Source organism: Epargyreus clarus, unplaced genomic scaffold (assembly GCF_041222505.1).
Source record: "Epargyreus clarus isolate Ecla_fem2 unplaced genomic scaffold, WU_Ecla_fem_2.2 ptg000016l, whole genome shotgun sequence".
Taxonomy (NCBI): Eukaryota; Metazoa; Arthropoda; class Insecta; order Lepidoptera; family Hesperiidae; genus Epargyreus; species Epargyreus clarus.
The window spans coordinates 792,309-811,226 of NW_027332224.1; the positions used below are offsets into that span (position 1 = coordinate 792,309).

Sequence of the window (18,918 nt, forward strand, 5' to 3'; positions counted from 1 at the left end):
CGATTAATTGGGTGTAATGTAAATTCTGATGTGAGGTTTCAGCCCCTATTTAGCTTTGGGGGATCAATTTTTAGTACTTGTTTTCCGTATAAGGTATGTATTGCAATATTTTAGGGTTCCGTACCTAAAGCGTAAATACGGACCTATTACTAAGCCTCCGCTGTCTGTTCATCTGTCACAGAGACCTATCTCTTGAACGGTAATATATAGACACCTGAATTTTTTACAATGTATATTTCTAATATAGAAGTAGCAGAAGACAATGTGGATGGAACTTCATCCTTCGGCGAGTCTCCTTCTCGTGGTAGAAAGTGTTGTATAATTGACGTTATATTCTGAATCCACGCGAACAAAGTCGCAGGTTAAACAGTGATGAATTTCAAATGATTATTATATATTTATGTATTTTTCAGTGCCTGGGATTCGAACCTCAGACCGCCAGTAAGGACCACTGCTCTTTTAAGCTGTAGACTTATAAAGGTAGTAGAACCCTCTAAGGTTCTAGAGGCTTCAACGCTACACCTATTTATGCCTTATAACAGTGTAGCGCTGCTGTGTTCTGGTTTGAAGTGTAATTATGTATAATATGTTTAAAGACATTTTTAGCCTCTAAGATGATAGTTGATTTAATTTTTAGTACAATTATTTTTATGTAGCGGACAAAAAATTAGGCCACACTTTATATACTGCGTTTTTGGTTTCATATCTAGATTTTATCATATATTGCTAACAAAATAGCGTTGAGAATGTTGAGATACTTAAAGATACGAGTATGTAACAAGTTTAGAAATGTCGAGGAAGTAGTGAAAAGTAATGTTACTTGTAAATCTTATTGACCCGCGTAGCAGAGCGGTTACTATACCGGTCTGATGTGCACAGGGTCCCGGGTTTGACCCCGGCCTGATTTTTCTAAATAATGAATTTAGGTTTCTGTTTCTGGGTCTGGGTGTTTGTGCATTTGTCTGTGTGTCCATAGAACCCACGATACATGGCATCCTAGCGTGGGTCTGAGTGTAGAAAAAAAAGCGTTTTTTTAATATTTAAACACGCTTTTAGTAGCTTGACCTGTATGTATGTATGTAACCAGAATCTTTGAACTAGATTTTTACCCAATTTGAACGGTCTGATTATTTTAAATTTTGACCAATTATCAAGAACTGATGACAATACACGATTTTAATGATTTTATGCCATTCTCATCAGGATCGCCAGGAATCCAGGATTAACGATTTTCCTTGTGCGATTTTAGCGTGTTTTTTAGTTTTCAAACTATAATTATTACGATAGATTTAGTAGGTGGCCTATTTTTTATCTACTAGTATATTTAGAGTAAGTTACTGCAGTAACTTACATCAGGTGGACTGCAAGTTCTTTTACAACTTAATTATAGTATGGCCACTAAAACCTACTAACTTTATCATTAAATAATATAAAATTTCTAATGAGTTTTTCATCCTCAGTGACTTAACATCATGTGGACTGCATGTTTTACTACTTCCATTATACTTTGGCAAAGGGAGATCTCCCGACGGGCTAGGTGATCATGACCGGGAGCGGCCGTGCTCCAACAGTCTCTGTTCGGAACTTGTATATATGCAAGATATTTAGAAAACTTCGATAGCGTGATTCAGAATACTCGTGGCGCCATCTCTTGACGAGTAGCGGGAGGTCGCCACAATACTATGACCACTAAAACCCATGATTAACTCTATTATTAAACAATGTAAGATTTCTTATGATTTTTTTTATACTTTGATACTTTACTGTGGGTATATATTTAGACCCAAAACAGACTAATAAGTGACTAGTTCCATACTTAGATACCTGGATGGGAATCGAACCCACGACTGAAGTACAACTGGCTTACGTAAAGAGTCATTTGTACTATATTATTACAGTTGGTTTTAATTAGGTTGGTTAAATAAAATACGATTAATTTTAATTATTATTTATTTATTGTTTCACGAATTCACATATTTAATACAGAATAGTTAAAAATAAAATTATTGTACAACACACAATTTCAAATCAAATAAAATCAATTTTTTTCTTCAAAATAGGTTCTTTATAGAGCACTTTTTGAATGTCAATACAACCACCACTTCACAAGGTGTTTCGTTATGGAGAAGAAGCGGCGAAATAAACTCCATAACACACATCTTTTTAAAAAAAAGGTTTTATACAATGTTAAACTTAACCTAATGGTACATGTGGAGCTGGAACTACTTCAGACCACACCGTTTTGTCAGTCAAATAATAATTATTTACAAAGACGCACAAATAAGCACCAGATATAGTTAGAAATACTACCTAAATATTAAAGACAAAATTATTTATAGGTAGAAAAAATAGTTTTTGACGTGACAACGTCTTAAATTAGGTTGCGGCTGGGAGTCACTTATGAAAAAGTGTAACGCCCGGTAACGTTACGATGAGTCACCGAACGAGAGAGAGGCCCGCCGAATGCCTTGCGTCTCTCTCCCACTCAACTATGATCGGTCTGCCGCGCGCGCAGCACTAGAGACTAAACAAAATATATTTCTATAGTTAAAATTTGTGCAATTCTTATTTTCATTCAATTCCTTGTTCCTATTGTGCAATTTAATTATATTCATATCAATAAATATTCTACCGAGAAAAAGACGTTGTCACGTAAAATCTTCGCCCGTAAAACCGACTTTACAGGCAACCATTTTTTTTTTTTTATTATTAAAATTTAATATTATTTTAATAGTTCATAAGCTTAACAAAGTTTACTCTACTATTTCCATTTCTTTATTTCTCGATGACAGTTCTTTGTAGTGTTGTGACCAAATAAGCAATTATATCGATCGCATATATTTATTATGTGTATTTTGAACAAAGACAAATACAACAAAGCTTAGGCCGTAAGAAAAATAAGACAATTTTATTTTTTGTTTTTTATATTTAACTTTACGATAAGGCAGAAGGGCTACCTGATGGAAAGCAGTCACCGTCGCCTATGGACATTTGCAACACCAGAGTCGCCAATGCATCGCCGGCTTTGAAGGAGAGCTCTTTTTACACCCCTCTTGAAGAGCCCCATGTCATAGTCCTGAGGGAATACCTCAGGAGGAAGTTCATTCCACATTTTGCACGTACGCGGTAAAAATGACCGTGCAAACCGAACCGTGGAGGACCGCCACGGGTCAAGCTGATGTGGATGGAACCTCATCCTTCGGCGGGTGGTGCGATGAAGGAAGGGTGATGTAGGCACAATTTACTGACTAAAACCTACTTATTTTACAACAGCTTCGAAAATTTTAAAGAATAATCGTTATCAATCAAACATTTATACGAGTCACATCTTGTAATGAAATATAATATTATAAGTATATGTAATATAATATTATAGTTAATAAATTTGTACAAAAGTATCCCGCAGTAGTTTAGTTTCTTACATTTTGTAAAAAAACGGGTCTGTTATCGTGTTACGTTTATCGTTATAGCTCCTATAGTAATCATTATGTGTAGCATCACTGTCCATGAAGTACAGTATTATCTGTGTGACATTTTAACGTAAACAACACAAAATTACATGGACGTCGATCTGTCATCGACGAAATAAAGAAATGGAAATAGTATAATTTAATAAAATAAAATACATAAAACCACTATAGATACACAAATCAACATTAAGAATGAAATATTACTTTTTTATTAAAATGGACATACATATTATTTGAAATTTCTTAGTTATTCGAAAAAAGAGCTTTCAGAGTTATTAATGATTACATATAATGATAATGATTAAATAACATGACATACATATAACTGAAAAATAGGACATTGAATTGGAATGACAGTGGCGCCGTCTGTCGAAAATTGATCGTACCAACTCAGAAACTTTGCTAAATCATCACATGATCAAATGTATATTACGATTCTATAAAGGACATACAGACAAACATACATTTTTATATATTAAGATTTTGAGAATCTTCATAAATCTTCTTTCTTGAATCATGTTGAGTGAACGCTAGAAAAGTTATTGACTTAGAAAAATCTGCATATTCTTCTAAATCAATCGACTATGCTAACGTGTCTTCTTACTTCTTCTATCAGATGTGTGTGTGTGTGTGTGTGTGTGTGTGATTGTGTGTATGTCTGCGTGTGTATGTGTGTGGAGATAGAAAGAGATAAAATAATGCATAATTGATATGAAAACAAAAAAACCAACTGTTTAAAATTAACTGAAGGTAGTAGAACAATATGTGGTTCGACTCCGGCGGCACCACCACCACTGTTTCTGTTATAACACCAGTGTTAAGCGCTGCTGTGTTCTGGTTTGAAGAGAGACATACTCTTCCGAGGAGTCTCAGGGGTAGCGGCGCATCTGTGACCGACTTCAGATAGGAATATCTTATCTGGGGTTGATTACAGATGTCCATGGGCGGCAGTAGCCACTTACCATCAGGTTGAGTTCAAGCACGTCTGCTACCCTTATATTACAAAAAAAAACAACCACAAAGGGTTCTACCACCTTCATATATCTGATTCTAAATTCTTAATCCTATTTACGTGAATGTGTCTTAATATGTGTTTCAATTTATGTTCTTCTTGTTTCTTTTTTCTTTCTTCTCTTCTCTTATCTTCTGTGTCTAACGTAGAAGTGTATATACAATACATGCCCTTATCAGTTCTCCGTCCAGTCGTATACACACACGGGGCAAGAAGAATGACAAGGGCACGTCATTGTATAATTGTGTTATTTCGGTCTTCTTTCTTCTTTTTCATTCTTTATTCTTCTTTAATGTTCTATGTCGTTCTGTTCGGGTTTATTAAGTGGGACATTTAAAGTAGATAAACTCTGTCTGTACACTAAATCATTTAAAGTTTAAAATTACGATAAGAATGACTTGACCGGAGCGATATTACAACATTTGAACATGTGAACGTAGCAAACGTGTGAACATCATTTGCTATCAGTTGAATGTATATAATTTCGGGTACATACGAGTAGGTACGTATGTCATGTTATTTTGTTAAAAACATAGCTAGTATTAATATAAAGAGTATAAATTACAAATAAACTTTTAGTCAACACTTCAATCCCTTGATAATACAAGTCTTAAATTATGATATACGACTAAAGTCGTAAATTTCGAGGTCCAGTGGGATTCCAAGGTCCAAGTCCGGTGCAGAGGTCCAAGACAGGTCCGGTCTTCAAACTGTAGACGATGTCCGAAGTTTCTGTACAAATGTACCTGAAAGGTAAGAAATTCAAAATTAGTAATTGATTTTGGCGCCCAACGTGGGACTAGCTAAGTATGTCAATTTCCTTACGAATTCGTACGATATTCCAAAGTTTAAAGTAGTAGTGTTGTTGTATGTTTTTGTATAATGTGTATTACTAACATTAGTCTTTTAAGTACAAATTGTTACTAACCAAAATATGGATTTACGTCCGAAATAATTTTTTATTCGTATTATTATTAAAAAGAAAAATGAATATAATTTTAATATATTGATAGCAAAAGAAACTTCCGGGTTTCCCGAGTCAGATATTTTCAAATTATCGAATATGTTTAACAACTACTATCTAATAAATTACAACGAACCTATCTAACTGACTGACCGACCAACCAACCAAAATTAACTAAACATTCCTAACCAATAAGATTAGATAAAACCGAATCAAGTAGAGCTTAACGCCAGGATCATTGCATCCAAAGTTTGGCGCCCAACGCGGGCCGGAGGTAACATGATTAAAAAATCATATTAACAAAATTCGTGGGGAGCGCTAGTGGTTTCCATCCCCTTCCGTTGAGGTCCCTGGGGTAGTCGGTCCCGCTATAATATGTACAGCTGGATTATGTCCAGATCAATTATTAATTGTAATTACTGTTTCATCTTTTCCTTATTTATGGGGAAAATAAGGGTAAGATGTGTGTTTATTATGGGTTATTTTATTACATAAGTAATGCAATGGTTTCAACATTGGTGTCTCAACTGGAAGTCCGGAGTTCGAAACCGGGGCATGTATCTCTGATATTTCAAAGTTATGACCGGTGAAGGGACATATTGTATGAAAATTTACATTTTTTATTGTGTAGCGAAAGAATTTGCATTTCACCTGATGGTAAGTGATCACCATCACCTGTGACCTCCTTTTGGTTTGAATTGGTTTGTGAAACGGTTCTACCTGAAGCCGATTATGAAAGTATTGCCACTCCTGTGAATAAATATGCGTTTCATATACAAGTCAGAATATTATCTTTAAATAAATAAATTTAAATATTGAACGTTTCATTATACAGGAAATATACAGAAATAAATTTATTTGATCCCTTATGAGACGAAATAATAAGATCATCTATCTATCAACATTTCAGCAACGATGTAATAAGATACGCTTTACTAGAACAAGCTTTAGTAGTACTTGACACTACATAACACGTATTTTCACATAATCACAACACTATCACACATTTCACGTACAGCGTTGCTGTAACATAAACAACAGTCCAAACACATATGTTATAGCGAAATGTCGTTAACCGAAACCATTCGGACAAGCCGTCACGAGCACGACACGAACAACGATTTATTAGATTAAAGTCGGGAGATGTAATGAGGCGCGAATGAATTTTTCATGTTCCGCCCGATTGGAGACCGGACGGCATCTGGCCTAATACGGAGCAACTGACGCTTAAGTACTCGCCGCTAGGTGGTTCAGTTTACTCGCGTCGGAACTAGATGGCGCTGTTTCCAATTTGTGCTCTGCGGATTATTAGGTGTAATAAAATGTTTGCGTAGCTATGGGATGTAGGGGTTATGTAACGCTCGGAGATTTTCTTGCGCTCATATTTTAATGTTTCATATGATACATAATATATTGACAGGCTTACGTTACAAAGTATACTGATGTGTTATGTTAATCCAAATAGGTTTGTAGGTGTGTGTGTTTGTGCGTGTATTTAGAAGAACATTTATCAAATAGAAGAACGTGTTTATAATTATATAATTATAATTTTTAACCGACTTTCCAAGGAGATGTATTGAGAGTGTGGTGAATGAATCATGGTGGTACCACTGTCACACTAATTTTCACATGCAGTCATATTCTTTTGAAAAGAAGACTTTGTTATACGGTAGACAGGTATTTTAGAGCTTAATGGTATAAATATACATTTCTTACTATCTGTTGGTCTTGGGTTCGTATCACTCACGCACTTCTGATTTTTTTTCATACGCATGTTAATTTTCATACATAAGTTTGAAAAAATGATTTACCATCTAATTCTATTTGGCTTAGTAGTAAACTGTAAAGTATTCCATATAGGGGGACAATGTGTCGATAAACTGTCGTCTTTGAGCAATTGCTGTAGATGCACTATATATTTCTACTTCTAACACAGTCATACTAAAATCTAGGTCAGCGTAACTCAGTTTTATGGTAAGGTCAAAGTAGAAACAGTTATCCGGGAGATAACATAGAAGTTTGCAGTTCTGCCTTCATCTGGGAATGATAAGCTTTTAGAGCTTAATCCGTTCTAGTAACTGCTTTACCGGCTCCACGATTATATTAAAGTATTTACTTAGATAACTTTTTAGTTTTCAATTTTGTTTGTATCTATGGAGTATATAGATGCTATAGAAATAAGGGATACGATTGGTGTGACAAAGGTATAAGACCACATATTTATTTTTTTTTGTTCTTAACGCCATCTAGTGTTATAGAAGATTCATCGGCACTAGTTAGTAGCGGGGGTTTGATTATTTATTACTCAATAAATTTTATATTAGAATAGACTTTTTGATACATAAGTAAGCTTAACGCTTTATACAAAACAAATCCCATACTAGAATTCCGTAAGGTAGTGACACAGAGATAAGTTTGAACACCCAGACCTAGAAGCAGTATACAAAGCTATTATTTACGTTTCTTATTAAAAACTAATCTATTCAATGTATTGCATACCAAATTGACATTTTCTCAATTACTTCATACAAGAAATTTTGATCTTTTGTTGCCAGACTTTGAATGGATTGAGCATTAATAACGGTCTTTAGACCAAGCCAGGACTCAAACCCGGTACCTTAATTGCCAACATATCTTACGAAGTCGTATGTACTTGTATCATTAAATATATAAAAATCTGATCCAAAAAGGACACCCAAGAAAAATATTTACGACCACGACCCCCCACTCATTACTCCCCCATTAATAATATAAGGTGCTTAAGTGTGACAGAAAAAGGTCATAAGAGGTCATTAATAAGATAGAAATGACCCCCAGAGGTCGTTACCGCGTGTTATTGGAGAGTCCTAAATCATTTTTTTTTAATTTCTTGCCCCTTTTACCGATGGTGTTATGTACGTTTTTGATATAGTATTAGACCATATTGAAAGATTTAATTTAGATAAGGGAGTTTTAAGTCTGATGAGTGTGTCTGGATCTTCGACAACTAATAATTGATCATTAAATTTTAGAGATTTTAGAAATTGCTAGTAGCCTAGCCGAACTGAGTCTTGGCAGAAAATAATTTATCTTGACAACAACGCCATCTATGGACTTCTAAATTATCCCAAATTCTAAGATGGAAAAAACGTAACACTCACAAAATGACATTGGAATCAATTAAGCAGGTTTGAAAAATAGCATGTGGAACGACTTGGATGGAGATTACTGTCGACATCTAGAATCACCTCCATGGATCATAAAACACGAGACATTTTTCGAAGTAATTTAAACTTAACCAACTCCACGAACCCTAAGATTTACCAGCTCCAACCTAAACGGCAGCAAGCAATTGCTCAGTAGCTTACCAACAAGATGGTATCTAACACAACTATCACGAGAGCCTAAATTCCAAAAACAAAAATACAAAGAACTCTTCAACTTTCAACAACATTTTACGTTTACTTCCAGAAATATGTTACAATCAGAAACGGAACAACAATCAATCGCATCCAACACACGATCACACATTATACGTGTGCAGAAAATTCAATTTAAACCGCCCGGCCGACGGTCGATTAGACAAGCAGCTCGTAAATCTGAGCTGGACCATTGGCCGCGGTGAAGTTGTTTGCTGTGGTTTTGTTGCTCTCACCGTATTTTCGTAAATGTCCGTTTGCTATCGAATTTTCGAATATGCGTCAAATGCGGAGTGGAGAAGACTAGGTATTAGAATTGGTTTTGCGGTTCAAAGTACTGAGATTATGAAGATTTTTGAAGAAACATTTGTGGGTCGAATGTGAAGGCATCACCGCCATACCAATGTCAACAGTAACAATAGTGTTAAGCGCTGCTGTGCTGTGCCGCTTTGGAGGTACATAGGTAAAGTAGACATACTTAGCTGAAGCGTTCTAACTTAGTCTTCAGGATCAAAAACGTTTTTGTGGTCAACCTCTGGAATCTAGTCTCATTTGGGGCTCAATACCGAAGTCCATGGGCGGCAGTAGTCACCAGATATAGTCCGCGTAAAACTGCTAGTCTGCTCTGAATATAGAAATGAATCGCGTTGCCATAGCAAATTGTACATCTGCTCGCAACAACTTCAGAGCGGACTAGCAGTTTGGCGCGGACTACACCTTGTTCGTTTACTACTTCTACATAATAAAAGAAAGTCAAAACTCGCACGGTTTTACTTATTCCCAGGACCTATTTAACTAAAAATATTCAAAAGCGAACTTTCAACCCTAATTTGTTTCCATCATCCATAACACTGTCAAATGTTCGAGCGAACATATTGACTAATGAAGGCCATGTTTAATGCGAAGCACGAACCAATGACAAGGGTAGCGTTATCGGCTCGCTAACTGTATTAAACATTAAGAGTTTGGCGCCCAACGTGGGCCTAGAGAAAATAAAAATTAAAAGATTATTGATTTATGAAGAAGAAGATAAACAGTGATATGAGTATAATGATACAGTGATGTGATATGACCCTAGGTATGAGGAAACATATATTGATGAAACTTCTGTAAAAATTTCAAAGGTGTGGGAAATTTACCAGAAAGCACTATAAATGTTAAAAGGTTTAAGCCCGTCTCATTCTGAAATAATTGTACCCAAAAATGGGACAATAATGGACAAAGTAACACCTGATACAATTAACAGTTAATGGTTAATGCTAAATAAGAAAACAAATGAAACCAAGGATTTTACTCTAGGATTTTTTTATGATACGAAGAAGTTGCAAACGATTAAGTGCATTTGATGGTAAGGATAAATCCTGCCACAGTAACCTGCTACCTATGGATATTGTCACCAAGTCCATGTAGAATAGGATTTTCCCTAAAGAACATTACAATGCATTGCCATTCCTGAGGATTAAGATGGCGACTCATATATAATTCAGGTAGAAAACGCAGAACTGTTTTACGCTACACAATTTTAGACAGACAAAGTACAGATCCCGCCTTATGTGTATATAGATTACAGAAAGGCATCAGCTGAAAGTAACTCAACTCTAATTTGTTTCTATGATCATTTAATGCGGTACGATTGACAAGGGTTGGGTCATCGAAGTTTACCTTCGGCTTTTAAACTAATGCTCTCACTCCTAGTTGATTATTATTAGCATTCTTTACTCCTATGTTATGTAAATTATCTTTTATATGAAGCTAAAGACATTATTTGAAGGAGGTCAAACCCTTTGTGGTTCGACGCCGGCGGCTCCACCGCCTCACCTATTTCTGTCTTATAACAGTAGTGTTAAGCGCTACTGTGTTCTGGTTTGAAGGGTGTGATAAGGAAGATATACTTTTCCGAGGCGTTCCAGGTTAGTCCTCAGGGGTAGCGGCGCATCTTCGACCTCCGGTGCGAATATCTAATCCTATCTGGAGTCGATTACATATATCCATGCGCGGCAGTAGCCACTTACCATCAGGTGGACTGCATGCTCATCTGCTACTCCATTCTATAAAAAAATCTTCAACATATGATTCGAGTAGCTTACGACTACACAGTCCACCTGATGGTACGTGATCAAATGGAATTCTATCAGAAAAAAACACAGATACGTTGCCACTCTTGGTCTTGCCACCACGATGGTCGCCTGATATACATCAGCCGATACTACTAACTGCTTCATGTTAGAAATATGTGTGATGGTACCTTACCGAACGATATTGGCTTCACCACCTTTCAAACAGAATTTTTCTTAATTTTTTTTCCATGATACTTTATTGACGGTACTAATAAGAAATCGTTTAAAGATGCAAATTTAATTCTACCCGCTTCTATTACTAAACAACATGGTCCTTGTAAGGGCGATACGTAATCAGTTTCGATTTTATAGCCCATAATGATTCTGTAAACGGCATTCGGGCCGGTTGTGCAAATTTTAAGGGTTGTCCGATATTTTATGGAGAGTCATTAAAATTGGCCAAATGATGCTTAAGTACTGTGTCAAAATGTACTAAAAGTATTTGTTATTTATTAGAATGCAATATTAAGGTAGAATAGCTTATGGTAAAATTTTGGAGGCACTACAGCCACACTTATTTCAACCTTAGAATTGGGTTTAAAGGGTGTGGCAAGGGACATACTTATCCGAGGCTGTTCAACTTAGCCCTTAGCCGTAGAAGTCGGTCCATTTAGCCCTCAACCGTAGCCTAAACGTTAGCCTCAACCTCAACATATCTATAGCCGATTTCAGGTAGTACTCTAATGTTATCTGGGTGTGATTATTGATGTCCATTACCGGCAGGTACATTTACAATAGCACTTCTAGCTTTCGTTTTATTAAGTTAATTTATAACCTTCATAGACTCTTTTTGCTCCTATAAAACATTAACTACAGTTAATACGTTAGACTGCCCCGCAGTGTTGGATTTATTCTCATACAGTCCGTCCTACATCTGCGTTCTGCATACCAAATTTATTGCTAAGCACGATTTGCATGTCCAGTCATAGCCTAGAATAGCTTGCAATTAGATGAGCTCGTCAAATTGTGTCGTTGATATCTTTTATCATAATCTTCAATTTAGTTTTTAGTAAATTCGGTTTATTTAAATTGGTCTTTGATAATTTTAGTAATTTTCTTTTATGAAATTGAATAAGGGAACGAGCATGCGGTCCATCTTATAAGTGACGCTATTGTCAATGGAAATTTATAAACTATTAAAGATTGGATTTTAATGCTATCTGCAGTCGGTCATATATCCACCTCTAAGGACTAAATTAGTTTATCTTGTGGAGGAGTCACTCCTCCCCTCGAATTAGAACACCAGCGTTACATTGCTGGTTTTTGCTTCTACTGATGACTTAGAATTTTCCACATGAGTGTTACTCTTAGCTAACGTTTCACGAAACACAGAAGTACTATCTACAATACTGTTATTACGCAGAAATAGGTTTGGCAGTGGTGCTTCTAGATTTGAACAAGCCAATTTTTAAATTACATTTACAGAAGAAACAAGAAAACCAATTACAGTAGAAAGTGGTAGAATCCTTAGCAAAAGTTACTTATGAAGTAAAACTACCGCCATTTTAAATTCTAATCCTTACTATGCTTAGCAAAGAAATTACTGCTTATTCCCATTCCCATGCTATTCCCAACTAAGCCAACCCTGCTAATACCCACCCACACGTAAATTATAGCGCATACATGCAAATGGAGGGTAGTTTAACAATGGTACAGCTAGAACATCAATTTGGAAGCCGCGTGCCGTGGACAGTTGTTTATGGGAAACACTGGTATTAGAGCATGGTGTATTTCGATCTACCCGCAATTTGAGAATTTTTGATGATAATTAACCGTCAATAATTTAAAAATAAACATATACATAGATCCTTTTTCAAGTTATTTTATTATCCTTTTGTTTAATGTTTCTTTCATTATTATTTTTTATCGCATTTTTATTTTCATTTTTCGGTAATTTTATTATGTGTTGCAATTAATAAGTACTTCTTTTTTTTCTTTCTATAATAATATGTGAATGGTATCAGTTTTAATACGTAAATGCATATAACTTTTAAAAAATGTTGTGCTTGTATAAGATTTTACATGCTTGAAAAGTGAAACTTCTTTTTACTTAAATAAAATATTGAGTTTTTGAAACTACATAATCATCTACATACATTGTATGTACGGATGTACATATTAGGTCGAATGAGTGTCTTATTATATGGAAACGTGCTATAGAAGTCAAGCTTCTAAAATTCACACTCAACTTCCATTATCAAAAAACCGAGACAGCTTCACGTGCCGTCCTTACATTGGTATACCCCGTGTAAAACGGTTAGTCCGCTCTGAATATAGAAATGAATCGCGTTGCCATAGCAAATTGTATGACTACACCTGCAGAACAACAGAGCGGACGAGAAGTTTGGCGCAGACTATAACATGTCGACATATACGACATACCAATGTACAAAATGTAGACAAAAATCAAAATATAAAACTAAAGGCTTGTGATTGTAAATTGTAATAGAGGGTAGACGAACAATAGCGCTAGTCGACTGGACATAGGTAAAACTACCCTCGAAAGAGCTTATTGTTTACCAACTGATATTAGCCGGAGTTTTTATTGTTTAGGTCAGCGTTGATTGGGGTTGGGGGTGTGTGATCGTGTGTGATGGATTGCTTGGGGTAGTTTACAATTTCAATCCCCCGGTTTTGTTTGTTGGGGGCTGCGGATTGCTTTTAGATCGATTTGTCTTGAAGAATGTGATGTTACTTACATCTATGTATGTATAGATTTGTTGTTTGTTATTCTATTTAACCATTCACTAAGCTTAGTATCGTAATTTTCAAACTTAGGACGGAAGAATTTTTTTAGTATTATTTATTTTTTTGGCAAAAGCGAGGATTTTGAGAATATAGGATTTTTTGGAAAGCATTGACGATACTCGTGTGAAACTGTGGGACATTTTTTAAGGTGATACGTGGATCGATCCCGGAGAGACCTTCGCCACACCTTTTTTTGCCTTATAACAGCAGTATTCCGCTGTGTCCCGGTATGAAGGGAGATATGAAGGGAAATATTTATCCGAGACGAATTTCATTCGTATTCGCATCGCATTCTATATTATTAAAAAAAAATGGCCAGCCAGAATTAGCATAAGTTTAATCTCAAAAACGTCTAAAATAATTTACCTATATTCACATTATAATCAGGAATTGAACTTTCCAAAATCATCCATCAACCATTTGATCGTGAGCGGCTACTGCCGCCCATGGGCATCTATAATCAACCCCAGGTAGGATTAAATATTCCTCACCTGATGTCGACCACACATGCACCGTTACTCCTGAGGAGTAAGCTGGAACGCCTCGGAAAAGTATGTCTTACTTCACCCTTCAAACCAGAACACACCAGCTATTAACATTACTGTTATGAAGTAGAAATAGATAGTAATAGTAATAGAGTCGAACCGAGGTTTCTACCACTTTCGGAAACTATCCAATCTAATAATACTAATCCACCTTTAAGCTTTGGGTCTCAGTGGCCACTCAACACCAACACGTACAAGCTTATTACCATAAATAAATTACGTCGCTCCGCGCATGTAGCGCGCAGAGATCAATATGGCCGTATAGATGCACTATAGACCTCTGGAATCGTGTTACACAACTTAGTATTTGAGAGGATCATAATAATATACAGTTTTGCTCTAAAATTCTCGAAGTTGTACCTATTTTGGTGTTTTTGGGAAATATGAGAGTGATTCTTACAATAACGACAGATAAAATCGACACCATAAAGTTGCTCTAAAATTTTTGAATTTCTATTTCTTTTGGTGTGTTTGGGAAGGTAAGAGAGCGTTTTTACAATACCGACAGATAAAATTTACACCATAAAATTGGGTTGCAAATGTCGCAAGTTATGAAAATGTTACTACTAAAAAAATAATTGAATATATTTCATTTATTAGGATATTATTAGATATACGAACGACTCGACACGATATAAAAACACGACACGACACGACAGGAAACGTATTAAACATTTTGTAAGTTTTTTTAACGGTGTGATAAAAAGGTCAGGTTATCTGAGTTGTTGAAACTTAATCCTAAGGGGTAGCGTAGCCTATATGTGTTAGACGTCAGATAGGAATCTAATCTTATCCGGAATTTAAAAATCCGTACTGCATCTCGATTCCTACTTCTATATAAAAAGTGTATTAAAAGAAGGTGGTAGAACCCTCTATGGTTCGACTCCGACGGCACCACCGCCACACCTATTTCTGTTATAACAGCAGTGTTAAGCGCCGCTGTGTTCTGGTTTGAAGTGTGGTAATGGAGACATACTTTTCCGAGGCGTTCCAGCTTAGTCCTCAGGGGTAGCGGCGCATCTGTGGCAGACTTCAGGTAGTAATATCTAATCCTATATGCTATGCCCATGGGGGACGGTAGCCACTTACATGCACTGCATGCTCGTCTGCTACTCCTATTATATAAAAAAAAAACACTCAACCTAATTCAAACGAGAAGCCAATCGCTCGCGTAAAACCGCGACAATCGGGCCATCAAAATCAAAACAACCCAAATCGATACACCTGAGAGGCTGAGACTATCAAAAAACAACCATTCATTACCAAACAAAAGCAGTTACCGTGCTCCTGAATATTTTAAACGTTATTCCGTGGCAATTTGGTGATACGGTGTGATATAACCTGTGGGAGTTATGATGCCCGGTTTTAATCAACTATGCATGGGGGCGTATTGACGTTACGTTGTGTGGAAACAGCGCCATCTAGTTGTATGTTGTGGCAGCAACTAGGTGTTCACGAATAAATTATGAGTGTGTACTTTAATGTAATTGACGACATCTATCGTTAACTCCAAGTAACTTGGTGTAATAAAGATTAAAATTTGAAACGGCAATTTCTATTTACGTCTCGCTTGTTCTCTAGTAACGTGTGAGCGAGACAGGTATACACATGCTGGCATTTTGAGTTACATTATTTATTAAAACGAGTTTAAATAATGAAATGTGATTAACGCCATCTATCGTAGCCGAATAGTGTTCTTAGTAAACATTTTATCGTTCTAGCTCATAATGTCATGAAACTAAATTTCTGTAGTCAGTTTATTATTAATATTTTATAACTTGTTTGTAATGTAATCTAATGTGCTAGTGATGTACAATATTTCGTGTAAAGTATACCTTTGTGTAGTATACACGAAAGGTATTAATATACACGAAATACCTGTACATCACTAGCACATTACATTAGGGATGTATTGGAGCTTCGTAACCGTAACCGAAAGTATCGGATATTCGAAAAAATATATCCGAAGCCGTAACCGAATCCGATTTTAAAGTTTCGGATAATTTCGGATACGACGGAGTCTTAATGACATACTACTTTGCACACTACACCAAAAGTTTTCGCCTAACAAAAACCATGAAGGAGTTACTTTACAAATTAAATCAAATCTTTACCTATGTATTTGTATTTTTTTCACTTTTACAATTCCTTAAAAATCTAATATCCACAACCGAAATTATCCGAAAGTAATGGATATACCTAAAAAATCCATATCCGTAATCATATCCGAATCTGATATAAGTGATAAATCCGTATCCAGATCCGAAAGTTCGTATCGGTAACATCCCTATTTCACATCGCCGCTACTCACCGCTAGATGGCGCAAAACGCAATCACATTAGCGGAACAAAGGCTCGATGCTGAAACAATGGGTGGTTTTCAAATTGTCTCTCGGTTTCAATAAAATTGTTCAAGGGGCTTCAGCTGAGCTGTCCCAGAGCTGGGCTTGGGCTTTTTAGAGTGGGCGACGTTGCGACCAAATACCATCATGCTGGCCAAGTGCCATTTGATATAAGGTTGTATACCTTATAGCGAATGACTTTTAATAACATTACGAAGAACTTTAATGCATGCAGTATACTTGTTAGTAAGTGGCTACTGCTGCCCATGAATATCTACACTCAACCCCGGATAGGATTAAATTCCTACCTGAGATCGGCCACAGATGCGCCGCTATCTCTAAGCTGGAACGTCTTGGGTAAGCCTCCCTTACTTAGCAGCGCTTAACACTGCTGTTATAACAGAAATAGGTGTGGCGGTGGTACTGGAGTCGAACCACAGAGGGTCCTACCACATTGACTGAAGACTTAGTCCTCAGGGGTAGGCGGCGCATCTGTGGCCGACATCAGGTAGGAGTATCTAATCCTATTTGGGGTTGATTACACATGTCCATACGGTAGTAGCTTACCATCAGGTGGACTGCATGCTCGTCTGCTACTCCTATATTATAAAAATAAAAATGACTACTAGCTTTCCGCTACTCACCGTTAGATGGCGCTGAACGCAATCACATTACGGCACAAAGCGTCCCCGTACAATACGGATCGCGTTCGACGCTTTTAATCGCTCGTACTTGGGTTCATGCTTTAGGTATAGGGTTGTGTAGTATTGATTGTATTTCAGAAAGTAGAGCACGGTTTTTCAAAATGCGATTTTTAACGTTATGTGACGTTAGAATTCTATAGATACCACATAGACGCAGAATTTGAACAAATATAAATTAATTTTACTTGCTTAGCCCAAACTTGAATTTGAAACGTTGCCTGTTATAGGCCGATATGGTAATCGATATACACACATCTTACGGAATTTGTCATCATAGTCTCACAACAGTTAAAAAAGTTTCTTTCCTATATAGTCTTCTTGATTTTCATCATCATCATCATCATCAACCCATTACTGTCCCACTGTTGCGTCTTCTTAGTTCTAATGTGTCTAAAACCAATCTAGTCAAAACCTTATTTTTGTATCTGTAGAACTGTAAATAACCACCCTAACAAATCCCTTGTTTGTTATCTACTCACAAAACATCACAACTACACGCAACTCCAAAAACTATACGCAACAAAGTACCAACCCTATCATCCTATTACACACAAAAAACTGATTAAAAAAAATAAAAAAGTAAAATAAAAATAAAAAAGTACAACAAAGTGACAACCCTAGCCGTTCTATTGTTTGCCACTACCCACAATGGTAGCAACTTTACCTGCGAAGCGGAGTGGGGCTCTATTTCAGATTTCAGGCGGGATTATTGAAAATACGTCTTTGTATCCGTATAACTCGTTCCAATACAGATTGTAATCCTAAATGACTGTAATATACCCCTGTCGCTTGCTCTGTAGTCGAGTTTATAGACAAAATGTTTTAATGTTTATTGCTATAAGTATAGAAGTAGCAAATAAGCAAGCAGTCCTATGGTAAGTCACTGCGTTATGGACATCTATAATCAACCCCAGATTAGAATCTGACCTGAGATCGGTCACAGTGTTGTCACTAAGTTGGAACGCCTCGGATAACTATGTTTTCCTTAGTGCACCCCGGAACACTTAACTCTTTTTATTACGCAGAAATAGGTCTTGTTTTTCTGTTTCAGGGCTGTAGCGGTGTCACACCTATTTCTGCCTAATAACAGCAGTGTTAAGCGCTAGTGTGTTCTGATTTGAAAGGTAAGGTTTAAAGGACACAATACTTTTCCGAAGCGTTTCAGCTTAGTCCTTATAAATAGCGGCACTTCTGTGGCCGCCTTCAAGTAATCTGTTCTTATCTGGGTTGATTGCAGATCTCCATAGGGGGCAGTAGCTACTTAACATGAGATGGACTGCATGCTCGTCTGCTACTTCTATATTATATAGCATATACAAATATTTATATAAATTTTAAACGAAAATCATCCCATTGTTCTTTAACTAACTTTACCTTACAAAATGTTTGTAAAACGTTAACAATGGTATTTAGGGGTAGTCAGGTGTGTCGCTTAAGCCTCCGAGGCTTATCTCCTTGTAGCGAACGGATTAGCGGCATGCCGCATTATCTTTTATCTATCTATATCTATCTTATTTATCTTTTAGTTATCAACTAGGGGTATCCTTTGTCTTTTGACGGATATCCGGATACTGTCCGGGGATTGTATCCGTTTAAAAACCGGGAACTTTTTATGTACC

At 36.4% G+C, this 18,918-nt stretch overlaps 1 long non-coding RNA gene across 1 annotated transcript in view; it reads right to left on the minus strand.

The window, feature by feature from the left end:
- Positions 1–4,987: 4,987 nt before the first annotated feature.
- LOC140748639 (uncharacterized) overlaps positions 4,988–18,918 on the minus strand; it is an 82,419-nt gene continuing 68,488 nt past the window's right edge. The window contains exon 4 of the long non-coding RNA XR_012102962.1: positions 4,988–5,228. This is a non-coding gene — a long non-coding RNA (uncharacterized LOC140748639). The remainder of the gene's footprint in view (positions 5,229–18,918) is intronic.